The sequence below is a fragment of the Leuresthes tenuis genome, unplaced genomic scaffold (genome assembly GCF_036924035.1).
Source record: "Leuresthes tenuis unplaced genomic scaffold, fLeuTen1.0.hap1 SCAF_18, whole genome shotgun sequence".
NCBI lineage: Eukaryota > Metazoa > Chordata > Actinopteri > Atheriniformes > Atherinopsidae > Leuresthes > Leuresthes tenuis.
In genome coordinates, this window is record NW_027325372.1 from 6,327,549 (window position 1) to 6,347,671 (window position 20,123).

Sequence of the window (20,123 nt, forward strand, 5' to 3'; positions counted from 1 at the left end):
AACTGTTAATTAAAGTCATACAGACACATTTCTGTGTCTCTAGTGCTTTGGAGATGGCAAAATCCTTTGACTAAGGTAAGCTTCTCTGTATGGAGGAATGCAGGATGGTTGGAGGTTGCCTCCCAGCTGCAGGAGGGGGTGCGTTGTGTAGGGTTGTCAAAAAATCGATACTCAGATACTAATCAATATTAAAAATAAATATCTAATTAGATACTTGTGTGCAGCTTTGTAGATGCTGCACCGTCTTCCTCTCCTGTAGTCGACAGACAACCTCAGCAGCAACTTCACAGCCTTAAAAACAGCCACACAGCCCCTCCTCTCATTAACAGCTGCTCAGTTCACAGCACTGAGCTGAGTGCTGCTGCAGTGTAAAAGTAACTTAGTATTGTTTTTATAGTTCTTCAAGCTGCAGACAGCGAATGCTTTAGATGCCTTTTGCATCCATTTTTGGGACATGGAAATTACAGGGTGCTGTTTTTTATTTGTATTTTCTCATCACCATGTGTCTCATGAAACACCAGGAGGGAGCGCATTCGTCTTGTGTGAGTGACGGGCTTTCTCACTGCCATCACACGATTAAAGCTGTGCTGATCGTCATCCTCGGGCTACTCTGTCACCTACCCGTTTGTTCAGTAAGCGGCCCCTGGATGTACGGAGTGTTTTTCTAAAGACATGAGCACTCAGACCTGTGCCATGATGGTTCCAAATGAATGATGAGGACGAGATGTGGAATCAACGGGCGAAGACCTCCTCTTTGCAACATAAAACACAGGAACGCTGTGTGTTCAACTACGGACAACTGTCACAAATGTAGTTTGCAGACTTGACCTCAGACTTGTGGAAACAGATGCACTAAACTGCAACATGTGGACAGGCAGAAAACAGACAATTACTTTGCAGACGAAACTCTGACGAAATTAATGAAATTCAACGCATGCAACAACGTTGCAAAAGACGAGCTGCCATTCACCATGTGTGAGTCACAGTTAATTATTAGGCAGGAAAAAATGGAGCTTCAGTGAATATCTGACTCTCAGAAATGACACCGTATGTGTGCAGTTGATTGGAAGGGAGTGATGTGTCAACCAGATAACGTAAGTCAACGTGCGGATCAGCTTCTTCTGTGCTGGTGCTTCTCTTTTCTTAAGACATTTACAACTTTCTAAAGGTAGCCCTGCTTATGGAATAAGAATTGCACATTTTTCCTGCGTGGAATCAAGAATGGTACCATCGTGAGTACAGAGTATTTTCTTCAGTTTTAGTATCGACATTACAATTCTCGTAGCACGACCGTTGCATGACTAAAGTCTGTTAAATGTGGCCTTGTTAGCTCATTAAGTGAGACCATCTGTCATTTTATTATTTCCAAATGATACTTGAACTGGTTTGGTCAGGGTAAAAATGTGGAACAGGAACCGAAAAACATACAAAGACAAAATGCATTGTAACAACATGTATATTGACTTGCTGTGCTATCGATTTGTTATTTCCTGAAGCCGTGCTGGTCCGCATCCCTGGATCCGTCTTTGAGGCATCAGCGAATGCTCACATTTAGTAAGTCTGAGCTTCTTGTGTCCCTGAAGGCTACACATCACTGTTTTGTTGTGGAAATTCCCACAGTTTCGGTAATGACTTGTCATTAAGCCAAAAACAAGCAGGAAGTTTTTTTGCTCAGTTCCTTTACAGCTTATCACTCAACAGAGCTGATTTTATGTTTAAGTGACTCCCTTTTGAGTTAAAAGTGAACGGTGATGAAGAGTCATAAAGTTTGGAAAAGGTCTGTGTCTTTATTGTCCATTTTCAGAGGTTTGCCCCCAACTCCTGGTGGCAGTCTTTCATTCACACTTCTTCAGACCAACCAAACAAGCAGAATAGTTACACAAACAAGCCGGGAATGATGACTGCTGAGCTCACCTTTGGTATTCACTGTTCAGACACTTATTTAGTGAGGAAACCAAAAATAAAGAGTAAGATGGGCTGAAAATCTCAGCAGAGCTGCAATAACTGACCTCTTTTACAATCTGTAATCGTAAAATGAAACTTGTGAACTAACAGAAACAAATCAGGGATTGTTGTCTCACATGAGTCACTGTTGCACTTTCAGATCCATTCTGCTGTCTATTACTGTGAACAAGAATCCCCTCTGTATTTGACCTGATTGATTAAATTCAGGTTAGGTCAAGAGAAAAGGAGACAGGCAGACAGACAGACCCCCCCCCCCCACCCCCACTGCCACTTAGGAGAAAACCCACAAAGCTAATTAATTGGGGCCAACTGGCTCATTTACATGTTTTTTGTAAGCACTAATTAAGATATGCAAAATATCCAGATGAGCGGCGCAGCCTAAATATATTTTAGGCGACTTGTCGGCGCAGAGGTATGGGCAGGAAAATAGATTGAGGCCACGTCCTCCACTGTCGCATTAATCTGAGTCTTCCTGCGTCAGAGCTGCAGGAAGTGCAGCACGTGCAGGAATTTGTCTCCGCGACTTTGACACTTACATATGAATATATCTCATGTAGTGACAGAGAGCAGAGACAGCTGAGCCACACATATGATGCAAACAGACTGCAAGACCCACAACGCACAGCAGACTACAGATAAACGGGGGAGGGTGGGGGTGGGGGGCACGCACTCTGATACAGTGTGACTCGCTTACAGTAGACTTTATATTCATGGATCTGGAAAAAAAAGAAAGTGTTTGAGAACAAAACATGTACAAATCTGTCAGGTTTTAGAGCATGTTCCATGAGGTGTCAAAAAGTGGTTTAATACTGAAGCATCAGGCCGCTTAAATCACACACACACACACACACACACTCCCCCCCAGGGACACTGCATTGACATTAATGTGTTCCTTGTACCTTCACTTTAAGCCTTGTCCTAACCTAAATTATGTGGTTAAAAAGTATCCCCAAAGAAAGAGTTACATAGTCAGAGCTGGAGACTATTCAAAATAACTGGAACATTTGGCACAGAAGGATGCAGTTCATTAGTCTTTGATTTTATATTTAAATGAATATTCACCAGTTTTGAATAAACACAAACAAAACCACAACGATGGCCCCGTGTCCTCCAGGTCTCCTAAACACCCTCAGTATTCAAAGACATTTATGTAAATGAAATGATCCCAATGTAATGTACTCTTCAACTGTAGTTGAAGAATAAAGCCAAGCAAAACAACAGTAAACAATGCTGCGTACTCCTTAACTCCAGTTCCTGTCATCTTCAAACTCTACTTCACTGGATGAACCTATTCATTCCACCACTGCTGGATACCAAGCGGTAAACAAAGGGCTCTATGTAACTTAGGTGGATTGTCCCTTTAACCCTAAACCGCAGCAACTCTCTGGTATTCCTCAAACTATTTTTCTTCTGTATAATTCTGGTGTCAAAATGACAAAGACGCTGGAGATACTTGGGTTTGTTTCCCTGACCGGGTGCAAAGCGCTCGGCAACGTCCTGCTTCAACAGAGGCAGTGAAGTGATAACGAAGGCTCTTTTTTTACTGATAAACATGAGGGATAAGTATCAATGCTGACCCAGCACAGTTTGTCCCTAAGCTCTGGTCAGTGATGATGAGGAGCCTGAGCACCTATCAGACAGATTCAAATCTGACCTGGTGGAATCCATCAGATAATAGCTCCAAACACTTGTTGTACAGGAGAAGGTTACTCTGAGCTGTTTGCAAGATAAGATGGTGGAAGTATGAAGAACGAGAGGAATCCTATAGTCCTATATTCAGCGGTTTTCATTTTAAGATGTTTTATGTGGACTCGAACTGCTGTCTCCAAGATCATTTTGAAGCAAAGATTTATTGTTTTCAGATGGTTTATTGATCATTCATCATCAGTATCAAGCCTTCCGTAGCTTTGTTGCAATCGTTCTGACTGTGTAAAACCTTTTTTTCTCTTATTCCTTCCATTTCTGCCCTCTCAGAATTTGCTCGAACTTTGGTAAGTGTTGGTAACTTCTTTCTGCCTTCGGGAGATCATATCTGAGTATTTTCAGTGACTCATGTCCTGCTTCTGCTCCAACTAAAGGCACAAATTGCCGTGTTTATTCGCTGTTGCTGCTACATTTGGAAATGAAGTCTAATTTTAGTAGCAGTTAACTCATGTTGTGTTGTCTCATCACCAACATCGAAAAAAGAAAATCACCTTTTCTCATTTCTGAACACATTCTTAAAAAAAGTTAAATTATGAGTCTTATAAAACCTCTTTTTTCTTCCACCACACCCAAATCAGTTTTTGTAACTTACCTGTCAAATTCTTTAGTACTTCGGATGATAATTGATGGATTTGAAAGGAAACGTTTTTTGATGTTGAGGTAACTAAAAGCACCAAAACGTCTCTCGTGTGAGTGTAGTTTTCTGAATATCAATGGATCTGCTTCTGGAAGGCATGCAACAGTGTGAACAACCAATGCAGTTATTTCCCCACAGTAAAGTAGAAATGACTGCTTTCTTTTCATCTCTAATCATGTAACCACGAGCCCCTCTGAGCCTCAGGACCGCTGTGAGAGTAGCACGTCGCAGAGCAGAGCAGTTTAGCATCAGGTTGGTGAAGGATGGAGGATGAGGTCAGTCCTGAGGGGGATCCAGCCTCTCTGGAAAAGACCTGTTGTTCTCACTCAGTCCCTCTCTGTGTGTCTCTCTCTGTTTTGCAGCAGTTCTCTGATGATCTCATCCTCTCACGCACAGAGGCTCAGTCACCCACACAGACGAACACACACACACTACATGGACTCGTCACGTACTGGGAAAACACTGTTGGTGATTCCCTCTTAAAGGAGCTTCATCGTGTTTAAAAGTTGATCAGGATGAAGATGGCTGACGGTGCTCGTGTTTAAGTCTTAATAAAGCCTGCGTGTTGTTCACGTCTTTGTTTTCTTTTCATACCGGTGATGAGGTCAGCGTGTAAGCAGTTGTGTCTCTGAATTGTACGTTAATGGCAGCTCGGGGGCATAAACGCTCTGTTCTCCTCCTGAGATTGACCAATATAGTGCGAGTTTGAAGTTGAAATTTTTCTGAAAGGATAAAAAAAAGAGCTGTTACATCTTCTGAATTCAACTGAAATCCGTTACTCATGTGTGACGCTAAGTGCTTTAACGACCGAAATGGAGTTTTGAAGAAGTTCAGTTACTTATATGTCAGGTTTCTCCCATGTGGCTCCACAGTCCTGGAAATTCCTCTGACCTAATTTACGTTTTCATATGTATGTGGATTTAGTTGCTGATCTTTTCCTTAGTTTGTCTGTTCCACTGAAGTATGATTGTTTCTTAACACCAGATTTCAGCATGGAGTGTAGATGATAAACACGTCAACCTTTCAGAGACTCTCACACTTCACCTTTGCATTGAACGAAACCCATCGACCCTTTTTTTTCTTTTTTTTTTTGTTTATTTAGTTCTACTGTCAGGACTAAATTGATCTCAGATTGTCTCTTTTCTAAATTAGAACCAAGAGAGTAAGGAATCTGATGATATCTCCTCAAAAGCATGAAAGCAGAAGCAGATGCTACAAAATTTCAGTACAAAAACAACTCTCCTCCCAACTTCTTAGATTTTCTTTGTAAAGAAGAGTAATGACTTATTAGAACATTGATCCACACAATAAGACAGCTTGTAGTGAGGGTTGACTGCTCTTTCGCTGCGATGCCTTTCCACTCAGTTTGACATTGAAATTTTGAGAATTCAAATTAAAAAAAAGAGTAAGTGTAACCCTGAGCGGAGCACTGAAATAATGCACAGTGTGTAAGTACAAGGATGCCACATGCTTTAACACTTACACACAGCTGTGCACAATTAGACAAACACTTACAATCACTCAGCAATGAACAACAAAGTCAAGTGTGCAGGAGCAGTTTATGAGATCATGTATTCAGACAATCAAAGTCTTAGATGAACAATTAATGGGATTTGAAGTCCTTATTAGTGATTAAAAGCTTTAATGTGACACATCAGGTCTCTGTGTTTGACAAACACAAGGACACACTGATTCTCCAGTTACTGAAAGGACAATTTGCCTTTTTTTTTTTCCTTCTCCTGCCATCTCTTTCTTTTGTGTAGTCAGCTGTCCGTATTTCTTTCCCTGTTTCACCATTTACATACTTGTGGATTTAGAATTGATTGACCTGTAATGACAAATGAAAAGGTGGTTAATTTCCTGCTGGTGGAGAACGGCTTTTTAAAAATGTGGAATACAGCAATCATGTGCAAGCTGGCAGGGCTGATTGGCACTGCGGTCTTGTATCCATGCTCCAGCAGGTCTGCTCCTGCCATTATTTGTGTTATATTAGGCTCAGGAAAGCCGTTGGTTGCCAATCTGTTTGTGCCAGGAAATTTTACATAAAGATAAAACTTTCTGAACTCCCCACGATGCAGTGTTGGGTCTCCTATTATATCCCATCTGATTTTCCAACACACTGCATTCCACAGACAAATAATGATAAACAAAGAAAGCTAAGACAGGTTTAATGTTGTGTTGGATCCCTGCCGTGTCCATGCAGTGGCATTGTTGAGGTACCTGACAGCCATAGTTTTCCCTCACTCCTGTTTTGTGTAGCATAACATAGCTGCCTTTTACAAAGATACTTTTACATCTACTGGGGAAAAGAACAATTCTGACAGTTCCACACAATGTTTCTGTATTTCTACTTTCAGGCTGTCTTTACTCTCTGGTGTCATCTGTTTTTTCTTTTTGTTTTTTGTTAGCAAACAACAGGAGAGTATTTCACTGATGCATCAACACGAATTCTCAAGCTGAGATGTGAAATGAATCGTCTAAGTGCACAGGGCATCCTGAACTGACATCCAACTTCCTGAAACTCCTCGTAGGAAGCAGTACAGATGGGCTGCAAATCTTTGCATATAAATCTTGCTGTCTTGTCAGAGATGGCATTTTTATAACCCTCCAGCAGTGGATGTGTTGTAGCTAACTGTGCTGAACAGCAGGCGGACAGATGACTTGAACTCTCGTCAAGCAGTGCGGTTACATGCGGGCAATCGGATCGGATTAATGGCTAAATTACAATAAGATTGAGTTATTCAGCTCATGTAACAAGCTTAATCCAACAAGAAATTGAATCGGATCAGGTTACTTGCGATCGAATTAAGACCCCGGGATAACTCGATCCGATTACCCACTTAACGAGACGACAGTGGTCATGAGCCATGCTCATCTCAAATATAGAGGGACGTAGCTTCATCTTGCTCTTCATTCGCCATCTTTCTCGAATGCCTTAGTTTTGTTGTTGTTGGTGGTGAAGACGTCAACCGGAAGGGGCTCTATTAGCGATAGTTGAAATAGGTACAGCGCCACTTATCTACTGTGGTATTGCATGATTTGTGCCAGTGATTCGATTCATTCACCACCATTTAACAAAGGATAATTACCCTTGCTCAGATAGGGAGCATAACTATAGCTATATTCGAGTTAATCTCATCATGTAAACCCACTGATTGACTCGTTTATATGTGGTGCCAACGCTACCTCACTTGGGTGGATAGCTAGCAGGTGAGGTTGCATAAAGCTTGCAAATAAAGCCCCAAACCGTGCATCGTGATGTTGATGTTGTGTTTGTCCTGTTAGGACAGGATGTTGTCCCATTTCACTGCAACATGGCAAACAACATTAGCTTATTTACGTTAAGGTTACCAGGGTATGTTTTAGGTCAAACTGACACTGGAGCGCCCTCTGCTGGATTTTCCCCGGGCCCGAACGGATTTTTAAACATGGAAGGAAAATTAACGGCCGCGGTGTGTAGCACACGCTGTCAGTTCCCGTCAACTTTTTCTTTTTTTCTTTACATTCGTCAGTTGGAGAGTTCTTTCTGTTTGGCTGTTCAGAATAGTGAAATAATATTTGAACAGGGAGGCGGCAGTGTTGACAGAAAGCAAAGCAATAAATCATTTGTTGTCTTAATCTTTCCAAAACGAGTAACACTTTTCAAAAGAATGTGGTCGGGTGGAGCAGAAACCAACTGATAACTATGAATCAGGAAAGACAAGCTCATTACCATATCGTAGATTACGAGCCTAGGCTTGTTAGTTGGATGTGTTTTTTTTTTTTGGTGGTGCATTCATGTCATTTTTTGGCCCAAACATAGCTACCGTGAAGAGACACCGCGGCAGGCCTTTCGTTTGGTTCTTCATGCCATTTTTGGGAATCAGGGTATCGGTTTCTGGTTAAAGCATCTTGCATCCTGCACAGTTATAAATTCAAATGAGTCATTTCAGCTTGAATGTTTCCCACATTTCCCTGTTCTTTGTTGTGCATTTTCATGTTGTGCAGCCAAATATAACAATAGAGCTCCTCTTTTTGCTGCTATCAGCAGGTCGCTATCAGGTTTTGTGTTGTCCGAATGCTTGATCTTGTGATTTAATCATCCCATATTATTCTTTCGATTAGCATCACAGAGTAATTATTGAGGCGCAGTCACGGGTTTCTTTTTTTTTGGCTGTAGATTGATGCAGGTGGAAATCAGTGAACATGCCAATTAAACCAAGAACTGACCTTTGAATGGTTATTTTTTATTTTAAGTTTGCATGTATGAAATTCAAGCTGTTAGACGTGTGAAAGTGATTACAGGCCACTTTTGTTGAAGTGATGCAGAAGAACTCGCAGCTTCAGTTTTATACAAATCTGCTTCCTGAAGTGAAGAATTCTGGGAACTGGATCCAAGTTAGAAACTGAACTCCCTTTCTGAATCTCTGGAGGTAGTGCTGCCGGAGGCTTTCTCTGGCCTCTGATTTTCTGCTTCTCTCTTGCAGTCTTTCTCTCCCGAATTCTCTTCAGCGCTTGCTCCCTTCTCTGTTTTGGCACATGTTGCCATGGTAACCATTGCCTCTTTTTTTTTTGGGCCAAGTTGTATGGCCCATACTGAGTTCAAATTACTCCTTCATTCATTCACACATACTGTCACGCAATCATACACACCACCTGCTATTACACACACACACACACTATCAGCAGCATCTCTGCGTAATCTGTTATCATCACATTTTAATACACTCACAGAACACCTGAACGCATGTACCGAACGTCTGATTCGTCTTTTGATTAGTCTTAAATTTCTTCTCACACTGTGATGCCTTCGCTGGCATCCCTCTCTTCTTTCAGATCCTGCAGATAACCCAGAGTGCCCCTGGTCTGAGGATCGTTCCAGCAAAGACGAGGCAGACTGAGAATACGGGAGAGATCGGGGAGGACTGACAGCGCCCGGAGGTGAAAGGTCAGGAAAAGCCCCGCCCCCTCCAGTGAAGCCCCTCCCCTCAGAGGAAGCGCAGTGAGTACGAAACATTTTGATCACATTTCTTCTAGTTTTTTGTGTTGGAACGTCATCAGTCACAGCCCAACTACAGTAAAACATCACGGTTCATATTCAAGAATCAGACTGAACCACATTCAAGATTTAAAAATAGAAAGTATTTAGATTTTTGAAATATTTGGCTTTTTTCCCCATAAAATTGAGAAATAATTTATTTTCCTAAAACCTTATCCAATGTTTTATGAGATGTCAGACCTGCCAGGCATCTCGGTAAATTAGCTCTCACCCAGGCTTCCTACATCCGTCGATCCTCACTGCATCTGAACCGTTGCATTCTCACCAGAATTTAATGTGATTTTGGAAGTTAAAGTTTGATATCAGAGTAGACACAAAACTCCAGAAAGTTTCCAGGGTTGTCCGGGAGCTTCGGTGCTGTCCAGGTTCTTGTGTGTTCCTTCAAATTTTTGTTTTTGACCATTAACCTCACTGGAAACTCACCTTTTGCTTTATATATTCAAACAGATATATAAATGCATGTGAATAAATTAAGATTAAGAATGTCCCAGTTTGAAAAAGGCAGCATTGGAAACTCAGATTACATGGAAATAACAAGACAGGTAAACTCTTTTCACTAATCCTGATTTATGGATTCCAGCTGGTTGGGTATTGACTAAACCAAACTATCCTGGTAACTCTCATTTTAAGATGGCGTGAGTTTTGGGAATAAAGGATGCAGTCAACTGTGTTTACTGCGGCTGCAAAGCCACGGCAGACAATAGAAGCAAAACAATACGAGAATTTAAGGTAAAGATTATGATGTCTGAGATGATTCCAGATGCCCGTTGATTCAGCTTGATCGTTCTGAGCTCCAGCACCTCGGCCAACTCTGACACCAAGTGAGAAGTGCTTGATTCCTTTTTGTTGCCTTTTCAGTAAATCCACTGACTGCGTTCTTAATTTACATAGACACAAAGGAGGATCGAGAGGACAGTGATGTGACTGCAGTGAAACCAACAACTGGCATAAACCCAGAGGAATCTCGTACAGGAGTCTATTGTCTGTTCCCGTTGGAACACTTTTACAGCCAATTCAACAAGCGCAACATTTTAAAACAGCAAAATCTGCTGCTTGGGTGACTAAAATATGGAACCTGTGTTTGAGTAGAATGCATGAATAGAGTGTCCATGCGACGCATACAGAAGGGGAGGGAAGCACACGACTGAAAGCTCCAGGTCACGTTATTGACAAGCTATTGGTAAATCAGAGACAACACTTATCCATTTTCCACCTTTCTGAGGTTCACAGATCAAGCATTGCACTAAACAACACTTATTTTGCATTTGCTTTGAGGCAGCGGCTCATGCTTCTTCCAGTTTGTTCTGCAGGCACCATGAGCGTGTTTGATCAAGTTCTCAGAACTAAAATACAACACGTTTCAGTCCCAGTCCTCTCGGGGAAGGATGAACAACTTCCAGAGCTGTTGCTGCCTTTCGTCAAGATTTTATAGGCTCCTCAAACAGACCTCAGGCACACGTGCTGGTGCTATAGCCTTCGGCTGATGCTGGGCAGTGTTTTTATTCAACTGATTGTTTTGCAGTGTCATAATCAAACTGATTTTGAATGATAATTAAAAAGAAAGGTAATACGGACCATCTGCCACTTTACTGTGGAAACCATGGTTACAGATGGGGCTCAGTGGGGGTATCATAGTTTTTACATGAGCTTTATTGTCCCTGGCAAATGTAATTGAATATGTACAATGTGTAGTGAGGTTTTTAGTTTTATTTTTGTCTCCGTTTGATTATTGTCATCATCCTCAGTAATTACTCCATTACCAAAAAACTGAATAAACACAAACAAAAAGTACAAGTCATTTAACCCTTGTGACGTGATTACCAGAGTAGATGGTTGTAATTATCAACCTCATCTTATGCTGCAGAGAAATAGCCAATAAATTGATTAACTCAACAATGAGCATCTTTCACCTGCTTGTATAAAACGTGCCCGTGTAGTGTTAGTTCATGCTGGCAAAATCTTCCTTCAAATAACATCTGACCTGCAGTCAGAGCAACAGCATATGAGGAGTTTAAATGGCATCTGTGACTGTATGCATTTTAAAAAGTGACAGTGATTGTTTTCTCACTCTAAGCAATTAGTCCCATGGTTGAAAAGACCGCTCCTTCCTCATTATGAGGAACCAAACACTTTAAGAAGGATGTCTCCTTGGATGTGGGAACGCTCATGTGAGTCTTATTTCCCTTCAGCTGCTTGTATGGACGGCCACTGTGAGCCGTGTTGAGGGACATACACGCATGACTTAAATGGCCATTTCAGTCAGTGGACTTGTTGCTTGCATAGGCCAGAAAACACTTTGTAAGTGAAGTAGGGTAGTCCAAGCGGAGTGTACACACATTTTCACTTAAAACACACGTGACCGACTGCACAGCTCGCATCTTCAGACTGTATCATCGTTGGTTATTTTGGAGCAGAATTACCTGTTTGTGTTATTTCTCACAGGTTTGGATTGATTTAAATCCGTTTTATAGCTATAGCATCACAGAATGACTTAATAACACCTTAATGTTTTTTTTCCCTCTTTAATCTCCAAATCTTTATCTACAGATGGGGGGAAAAAAAGACTTCAGAACCTTAGCTCACTCTGTTTTAACCACCGGGAGAGGAATGTGTAAAGGCTGGCACCTGCTACTTTTAGAGGTTGATGAACTTTGGTTTAGAAGCGAGTAAATGGCATTTCAGCTCTCAGCATTTTCCAGCAGGCTGTTGGCTCGTTGGGTTTGTTTAATGGCGGCCCCACAGGAGGGAGCATAAAGAGATGCGTCTCCTGTTTTTAAGATAAGAACAAACAGGTAATCGTCATTGTTGAGCTGTTGATGTTGCAGCTATGTGAAGTTTTGGCAGGTGAGCCTCTTTATGTCGCGGCAATGGCATTTAATTTTTGTTGCAAACTTGCCATTTTATCATTGTGAGCAACTCGAGACTCATTTTTACGTGGAGTATAATGACAGCGTTGAAATACACAGCTGCCTTTGATGGAAGTCTCTGGGGAGACGATTGCATCGGTGTAGTGTAAAAGTGCATTCTCCGACTGATGAATATGTTACACTTCTGATTCAGAGGAAGCTTTAAGTTCCCCAAAAGCACAAGTAAACAGAGAGAGCATAAGTAACAATGACAGACATGACTTTGGGCGAAGCACCTGCACCATCTGAGCCTCAATCTCTGCTTTATATGAAATGATTATGGTAGAGAGTAATCTTAGAATAATTTCACTGCAAATATATTAACCAGTTATCAAGTAGCACGGTATTAGGTGAAGACATGAAGTAAAACCAAACATTTGGTGCTTTCTGATCGCTGATGGTGTCACATGATAAAGGTGGTGTAATATTTGCTGACAGTAAGCTGCCTCAGAGGCTTGCAGTGCTCCCTTTAAGCAGGCTGTACACTGCAAAAAGTTCTAACCAAATATAATAATCCAACATGTAAACTTTATTTATAGTTTGGATTGATTTCAGGATATATTTATTCTAACTAATCAAGTCCAATACAGAGAGTGCATAGACGAGGCAGGGCTGTATGGTCTCTGTATGGCATAATCTGGATTAAAATAGCGTGATTGATTTAATTATTATTATTTTTTATAAAGCTGTTGTCGTGCATCCTCCTGTTATCTGCAGTATAATCACTCATCTATGGCTCTTGTTTGGAGCACATCTGCCAGTCTTCTGTGATAAAGTGCACAGTTATGGTCACATAAGATTCTGAGGCCATAATATCCAGACGTCACATGCTTTCTTAAATAATTCCACGGCTTTGGTTGTTGTTGTCATTGTAGAACGTGGGAGAGCGCTGCGTTACTAACGGCGCTGCATCTCACTCCCGGTTTACAGACTGAATAGGGACAAAAATCTTTGTTGTGAAAAGTTCTGACATTTGGGAATCAATTCAGAATCTTTCATCTCGATGCATCCAAGATTTGAATATTTCCCTCAAGTAAGATTTTCAAACTGGCAGCCAAATTTGGCTTTGAATGTGAATTTGACAGTGCAAAGCACAATTGTCCATTGGCCTGTTACACCCGCTTCTTGCCAAATTGCCTGTGCTGAAGATGTGTTTTGTCTTCATGTATGTATTGCTCATGTTTACCTGCATCTATGACGAGCTGTGGTTAAGCGCTCATGCTCTATCTGGACAGGGAAAGCTGTTTTCCTGGCAGGTCAAATTTGTGCAATCTCTTTCTAACTGTAGATGCAGCACTTTGACACCAGCGGTTGCAGCAGATCCTGTGATGAAATATTGGAGTGCTCTTTTTCTTGGATGAACGGGTAGTCTTTTGAAATCTAAGACTCTTGTACATGATTTTCTTTACGGTGGAATAATTTAATTCAGAACATTTTGAGATGTTTTTTAGTCCATTTGCACACTCTGATATCCACAGCCTTCTTTTCTAAAGACCTTAAGATCTCTTTAGAACTTGGCATCACACGCTCCAATAGCAAGGCAGAGAGCATACTGAAAAAGTCAGAGGTTTAAATGAGAAAGGCTCTCACCTCTATCAGTGGCACCTACTCTGGATCTTATATTTCTGATATTATGGATCTGAAAGTGTGAATGTACTTACATTTTCCATGTGACTATATTCAAACCATGACAATGACAGAAATATGTGGGTTTGTGTGTCATACTGACACCGTCTGAAACAGGATTGCGTGTTTGCTTCCATTGACTGTGTCTCTCTCACTAAATCTCAGGTAATCTTTTGAGTCATGTCCAAATATTTAATCTTCTCAAGCTTAAGGATTTGCTGTTTTGCGTGTTGAACATCATGAAAAGTTGTGTATCTATTATCCTTTGAAGCATTTGTCAGGCGAAAACAAGCTCTCTAAGCCTGAACATTGAAATCTGAGTTCTATTTCGTACTGTTTTCTAACATCTTGTAGACAAACTGGACGTGAATATTTGGCAGCTCTTGACCATTTAACTCAAAGTCAGCCAGGATTTAGTCTTGAGCTCACACTTAGATTCAACACTGTGGTGCATCTGCCAGAGATAAAGTTGAAAACAGAATTTAAGACTCCCACAGAGCTATTAGTTGAAAACTTAACATATCTCAGCAAAATCAGTGGCGACAGGTCTTATGGAGGCATGAATCCTCCCAGAGCCCGGACCTCGACATTACTGAAGCAGTGTGGGATCATCTGACAGAGAACAGAACAAAAGGCAGCCAACATCCAAAGAAACAAACTTAAAGAAATGACAGAAAGCTTGTCTGAGAGGGTTCAGGTTGTGTTGGAGAATAAAGGAGCTCGGACCAAATATTCACTTTCGTGCTCGTTAGAATTATACAAACTGCCTTTTTGCATTTTTCTACTGTTGCTCCACTTATGTTTGAACATGTTTAAGTAAATTGCTGCACCTGTTTCCTGTTTTCCTGGCAATGTATAAAGAAAAGAGGAGTGGCTCAATAATTATGCACAGCAGTGCAGATATTGGCTTTCAGCAGAGCACATCCCAAGATCAAACAAGGTCAGGGCACAAAGTAAAACAGAGCAAAGAAGTACAATCACCTCAGGACAGTATTTATAACATACTGTCAGGCAGCTGTGGAGAAAAAGGAACGGAAGAAAATGAAAACGGTCAGAGTCATATTTTTTGGTGAAGAGTGATGAAGAGACTTCGTGTAAATCCCAGAAATGTGCTTGGAGCGCCAGTCTGTAGCAGAGAGTCAGTCAGACGGTTCTGATCAGACGTCTCAGAAGAGAGAAAAGTCCAGAAGGAGAAACAGATCCAGGTTCTCAATGGATGTCAGAGTGGGGGAGGTGATCAAAGCCAGCGGTGGGAGAGAAGAGCCACTGTTTACATCAAATTTCCTAAAGGACACATTCTTTTTCAATTACGCTTCATAAACAGAACTGACGAGGCTACAAAGAGCCATAAAATGTGTGCACAGAATTTATGAATTAGCATCATCAGAGAAAGGGTTCTGCCTTAAAGAAGTTAAAGACTAACCGGAAAAAGTGAAAAGGGGAACATTGTCATGTTTTTACTGAAATCTGAAATGTGGTGTCACACACAGTCTCTTCTTTTCCATCAAGAAGACAAATCTGCAGGGTTGAAATAAACTCCGGTCTCAGATTTAGGAACTAGTTAGAACTACAGTTTATTACAATCCTTAAGAATTGTGTCTCAGAGTTTCGGTGTAAGACCTGTTTACCCATTCCTTTAAATTCGCCCCCAATCACTTAATTACCTCCTTTCTTTTTCTGCTCATGTATTGTTTAATCACTGTGTGGACTTGTAAGGGCAAGTAGAAATGCCCCCCTAAAGGTGGGTGATGATGTGGAGCACAAAGAAGAAAAGTGAAAAGGGGAAGGGTGAGATGATGATGTGGAGGGGAGAGTAACACCTGGATGACAGATAGATTTTTTGGATGAGTGGGCCAGGACACCTTTTTCCTCTGAAAGTAGCTCGGGGAAAAAGTCAGAGGGGAACTTTGAAAGATGTGACATTTCTAAAATTCAAAACACAGCTCCTTTATTGCGCAGACTGGCCTTCTCGTGTTAAAAAGTGTGGAGGAGCTGGTTTTAGGAGAGGGGGGAAATGGGAGGAAGAGGGGAAATCAAATTTGAGAGAAAATAAATGAGAACTATAAGAGAAGAGAGGAGATATGAGACTTGAGGAAAAGACAAATACTTCATAATGTAAGTGAAGTCAGACACTGGACGGTTGAGGGGAACAGGAGAATCTGAGATGGTTTTTCAATCAGGTAGGAGTGTATTTTTATGTGTGCGGGGGTGGAGATTCCTCCTCAGCTGGAAGCAGCATGCTCAGTTCAGCAGGTTCGTGCTGTAACAGTTTAAACATAACAGCGTCCGCAGCCTCTGGTGCCCCAGCGGCACCAAACTCAAAGCTGCCGCCGCTGCTGCTGCCGCTGCCACCGCCGCTGCTGCCGCTGCCGCTGCTGCTGCCGCTGCTGCTGCCGCTGCTGCTGCCGCTGCTGCTTTACGTGGTTGTGCAATGTGGGACTGCACACATTTGGGAAAGCTTTCAACAGAGCTTGTTTCACAGGAGGCTCTTAAGTTTTTGTTGAGTTTGGTCATCGCATTTGGAGCCGTCACGGAGGTCTCGTGAGTCTTAGCTTTCTGGAGAGTGTTTGTCAAAAGCATGAAAGACATTTTTGATCAAACATTCTGTAAAACGATTCTGCAATTGTAAAAATTACAATTGCCAACAAATCAGTGCAGTTAACATGCAGGATAATGTGTGATTCATTGCAACGTAACAAACGGTAACCTGTGCTCTTCAGAAACAATAGTTGCGTTTATTCTCAGTGCATCATGGGTACCGGTAAGTCCAATTTGTGAAATAGGTGTGTGTTTCCTGTGGAATTGAGCTTTAAATCATGAATCCACACTTGCCTCACAGACAAGAAAATTCATACCTGTTTTACCCATTAAGATGCAACCTCTGTGTGCTTCTACACAGAGGTTCAAGCCTGATCCGATGGGAATATGTTTTTATGGTATTTCATTGTTTTCAGGCACGTGGTGCAAGATTTCATGGCTCATTTTTATTCAAAGTTGATGAACATTAGGAGAGAGGCAATGATTGTCAAAGACTGATTTGGTTCTTTATTTGTCAAGTGCACAAAGATAAGTAAATCAAAAAGTTGAATTATACCATCTGAATATATTTTCATTTGTTTGCGGGTTTTTTGGGGGCTCTCCACATTCTTCTTGAGATGCAGCTGAGACGAGGGCTTGGATGTAAAGTCTGATGCAGCCGATGTGTGTTCAGATGAAAGTTAATGTCACAGCACTTGGCAACTGAACATGCAAACTTAACACCATCTTCCACCAGGTTGACAAGTGAGTGCCATTAGCTCGGGTCAACTTTGTAGCTTAACATACTCTAAGCTGCTCATGTATAAAGCAGGGATTCATTTGCTTTAATGTTTAAATATGGAAGGAAGCTTGCTACTGCTGATGTAACTATGAAGTTGTGATTATTTTACATTATTGTAATTTTGTTGTAATTTTTTGGACGTTATAGTTGCAGCCGTGAGGTATTTAACAATAACAACAATGTAATTATCTACGTCGTAAAAACTACTAAGACATCTCCTGTGTCGGCTGAAAATGGTGAGGCCATCGCTCTCTGCAGATTGGTTTGGGAGTAAAAAAGACTTTCCCAAACAGAAATCTGTGGAACTTAACACAGAGTCAGAGTGAAGAACTGAGCACGTTGACGTTGGACTGATATAATGTGACTCATCTTTGTTTGCACATGCATGCGTTGTTGTTTGGCATCAGTATAAGTCCATCTGAGGTTGATGGGAACGTTTTTGCTGGTATTTGCTCCTCTGTGGACTAACTGACAGTCAGAGTATTGCCATCCCCGCAAACAAGCTGCTAACATGAGTAAAAACCACAGGATGATGAAATGACGGGATTGCCCATCTATTATCATGTCACATTCACAGCCACTAAAGTCACTTGTTTTCATCACATGGTGAAACATTTACTGACAGTGGGGAAAAAAATGCCTGCTGGTTTTCAACCAAGACGTCTGACATCCTGTAAATGTTGGAAAACTACTAAAAATATCGGTGAGATCTCAAAATCTTCCATTCAAATTTAACGTGTGTGTTTCTTAGGCCTTAAAACTCTTAGTGTTTCTATAAGGAGGTGGAATTCTTCAAGTTGACCACCAACAGCTACTTCTAGTCAGCAGTGTAAAGGGTTTACCAGTGCAGAAAACCTGACCAGCTGCGGCCAAAAATTTACCACCATTTGGCTGCCGTCCAGTCTGTTTTTTTTTGTGTTTCTTTTCCCCAGCATTTTGCTGGGCTGCAGCCAGCCTGCAGGCCAATGTCAGCCCTACTGGATATCCAGGAAAGCTTGTTTTCATAGCTTTTCTGCTTTGTTGAAATGGCTGTGTGAGGCTCAAGGGGTGGAGCACGGCTCTGACACTGCCGGGATGATGGGTGCAGTTTGCACATGGGTCATCCCAGCTAAAAATATTTGCATCTAAGGTGCTAGGAAGCACCTCGACTGAAAGCATCCACCAAATGGTACACTGCTGGGGTTGCAGAAACAGTTCTGTGCTTGATAACATGGTGTGCTTTTTTCCTCCTCTTATTTGCATTGTGACTCTGTGTTGTTTTCATGCTGAATGAGTTTCATGACCCTCAGGTTTTTGAAACCTGATTTAAAAACCTTCTGTATCATTTAAAGAAATTAAAGAAATTAGTTGCCACGGAGAAATATCATGTTTATAATGTTTGTTCTTTTGATGCCTGTCGTCTGTAGAATGAGATCATTAGTCTTAATTTTGCAGTGGATCAAAATACTTAACAGCGCATCACATCATCGGTTCAGCCGGAGCAGATCTGAACGTCTGAATGTTCCTGTTTGTGTGTTTATTAACTGCAGAAAACAAAGGCTGCACGATGAATGCGATGCCCCGACGTTGTGTCTCTCTATGATCAGAATGTTGTTCATGAAATCGCCATCTGTTGCCTCCAAATGCTGGATGCTTGTTTGAAAATCTTGAGCGGCAGCATTGCTGCGGGAAGCATACAAGAATGTGAGCCAGTGGTGGGAGTGTGAGGACTGGTGCAGGTACTGTGTGAGGGCTGATGGGATCTCCACAAACACTGCTGGAGGTATTAGCTACGTGGGAGAGGATGACTCACCCCCCAAAAAAACCACACACAGATACACACACCTGTGGAGGAGGTGTGAGTGGGCAGGCGGTGTGGTCGGGCAGCCTTTTTCACCGAGCTGTTGTATGAAACTGTAGCCATGCTGCTGCTGCCGCCGCTGCCGCCGCTGCTGCCGCCGCTGCTGCCGCCGCCGCTGCTGCCGCCGCCGCTGCTGCTGCTAAACTTGACCATCACAGCACTCCTCAGATTCAGGAGACACTTCACTTGTTGATGATTCTTTTTGACTTGTTTTGCTCGGTGGTTGTGTGATTACAGCTCTTCCACTGAGGTCTTGGGGTGTTAAGTTTTTAACTTTACGGTTGTGCTTTTCTTTTTTTTTTCTCCTCTTCTTTCTCCCTCCTCTGTGAAACACTGTGTGGTTGTGGGTGTTCTGAGTTAAGAATGTGTCATCCAAACTCTGTGCAGATTCCACACCCCCCTCCCCTCCCTCCCCTCCCCCGTTGTTCTTCCTCTGCTCATTGGTGTCTCGATCCTGACATTTAGAGATTCTCACAGAAAAATGAACAAATGAAAGAGTTCATTTCAAAACTTTGCAGGTGGTTTTAGACATTTTGATACAATAATTACTACCTTGTTTTGTCAATTATGGGACCTGCTAGTGTTCAGAGGAATGTGTGTCTCAAAGTGTTGAATGAAATCTCTCATATTTACACTTAAACCAAAGTTTAGTGGTTAAATATGTACCCTCCCCTCTGTGCAGGAGGATTTACTGTAATCTTCACCAAAAACAGCCACAGATGCAACTGCAGGAGATGTTTTGCTCCCTGACTTTAGCCTTTCAAACAACGCCTCCCAGGCAACATAAGTACCTTTGTGAAACTGCACCGAGTCTGCCAAAAGGACAAACTCTGGACACAAATGTCTTCTCAACTTGTGGAGCACAATCTACAAGACTCATGGCTCACATAAATAAAAAAGAGTAAAATATGTGCACTTTGGAAAGGAGAATAAATCACTGGCCTTTAAGCTTTAAGTGTTTAGTTGAATTCAGATAGTTGGTCAGAGTCAAAATGGTGAAATTTTGATTTATCAAAACCATTATCACACCAAGGTCAAAGATTAGCTTACAATTCGTCTTATTTTTCTCTTCAGTCTACTTTCACACA

At 41.7% G+C, this 20,123-nt stretch overlaps 1 protein-coding gene across 2 annotated transcripts in view; it reads left to right on the forward strand.

Annotated features, from left to right (window-relative positions):
* LOC140275458 (zinc fingers and homeoboxes protein 2-like) overlaps positions 1 to 20,123 on the forward strand; it is a 120,479-nt gene that overhangs the window by 25,922 nt on the left and 74,434 nt on the right. For both annotated transcript variants that reach the window (XM_072370928.1, XM_072370929.1), the window contains exon 2: positions 9,122 to 9,287. The gene's annotated coding sequence lies outside the window, so the exon portion shown is untranslated. The remainder of the gene's footprint in view (positions 1 to 9,121; positions 9,288 to 20,123) is intronic.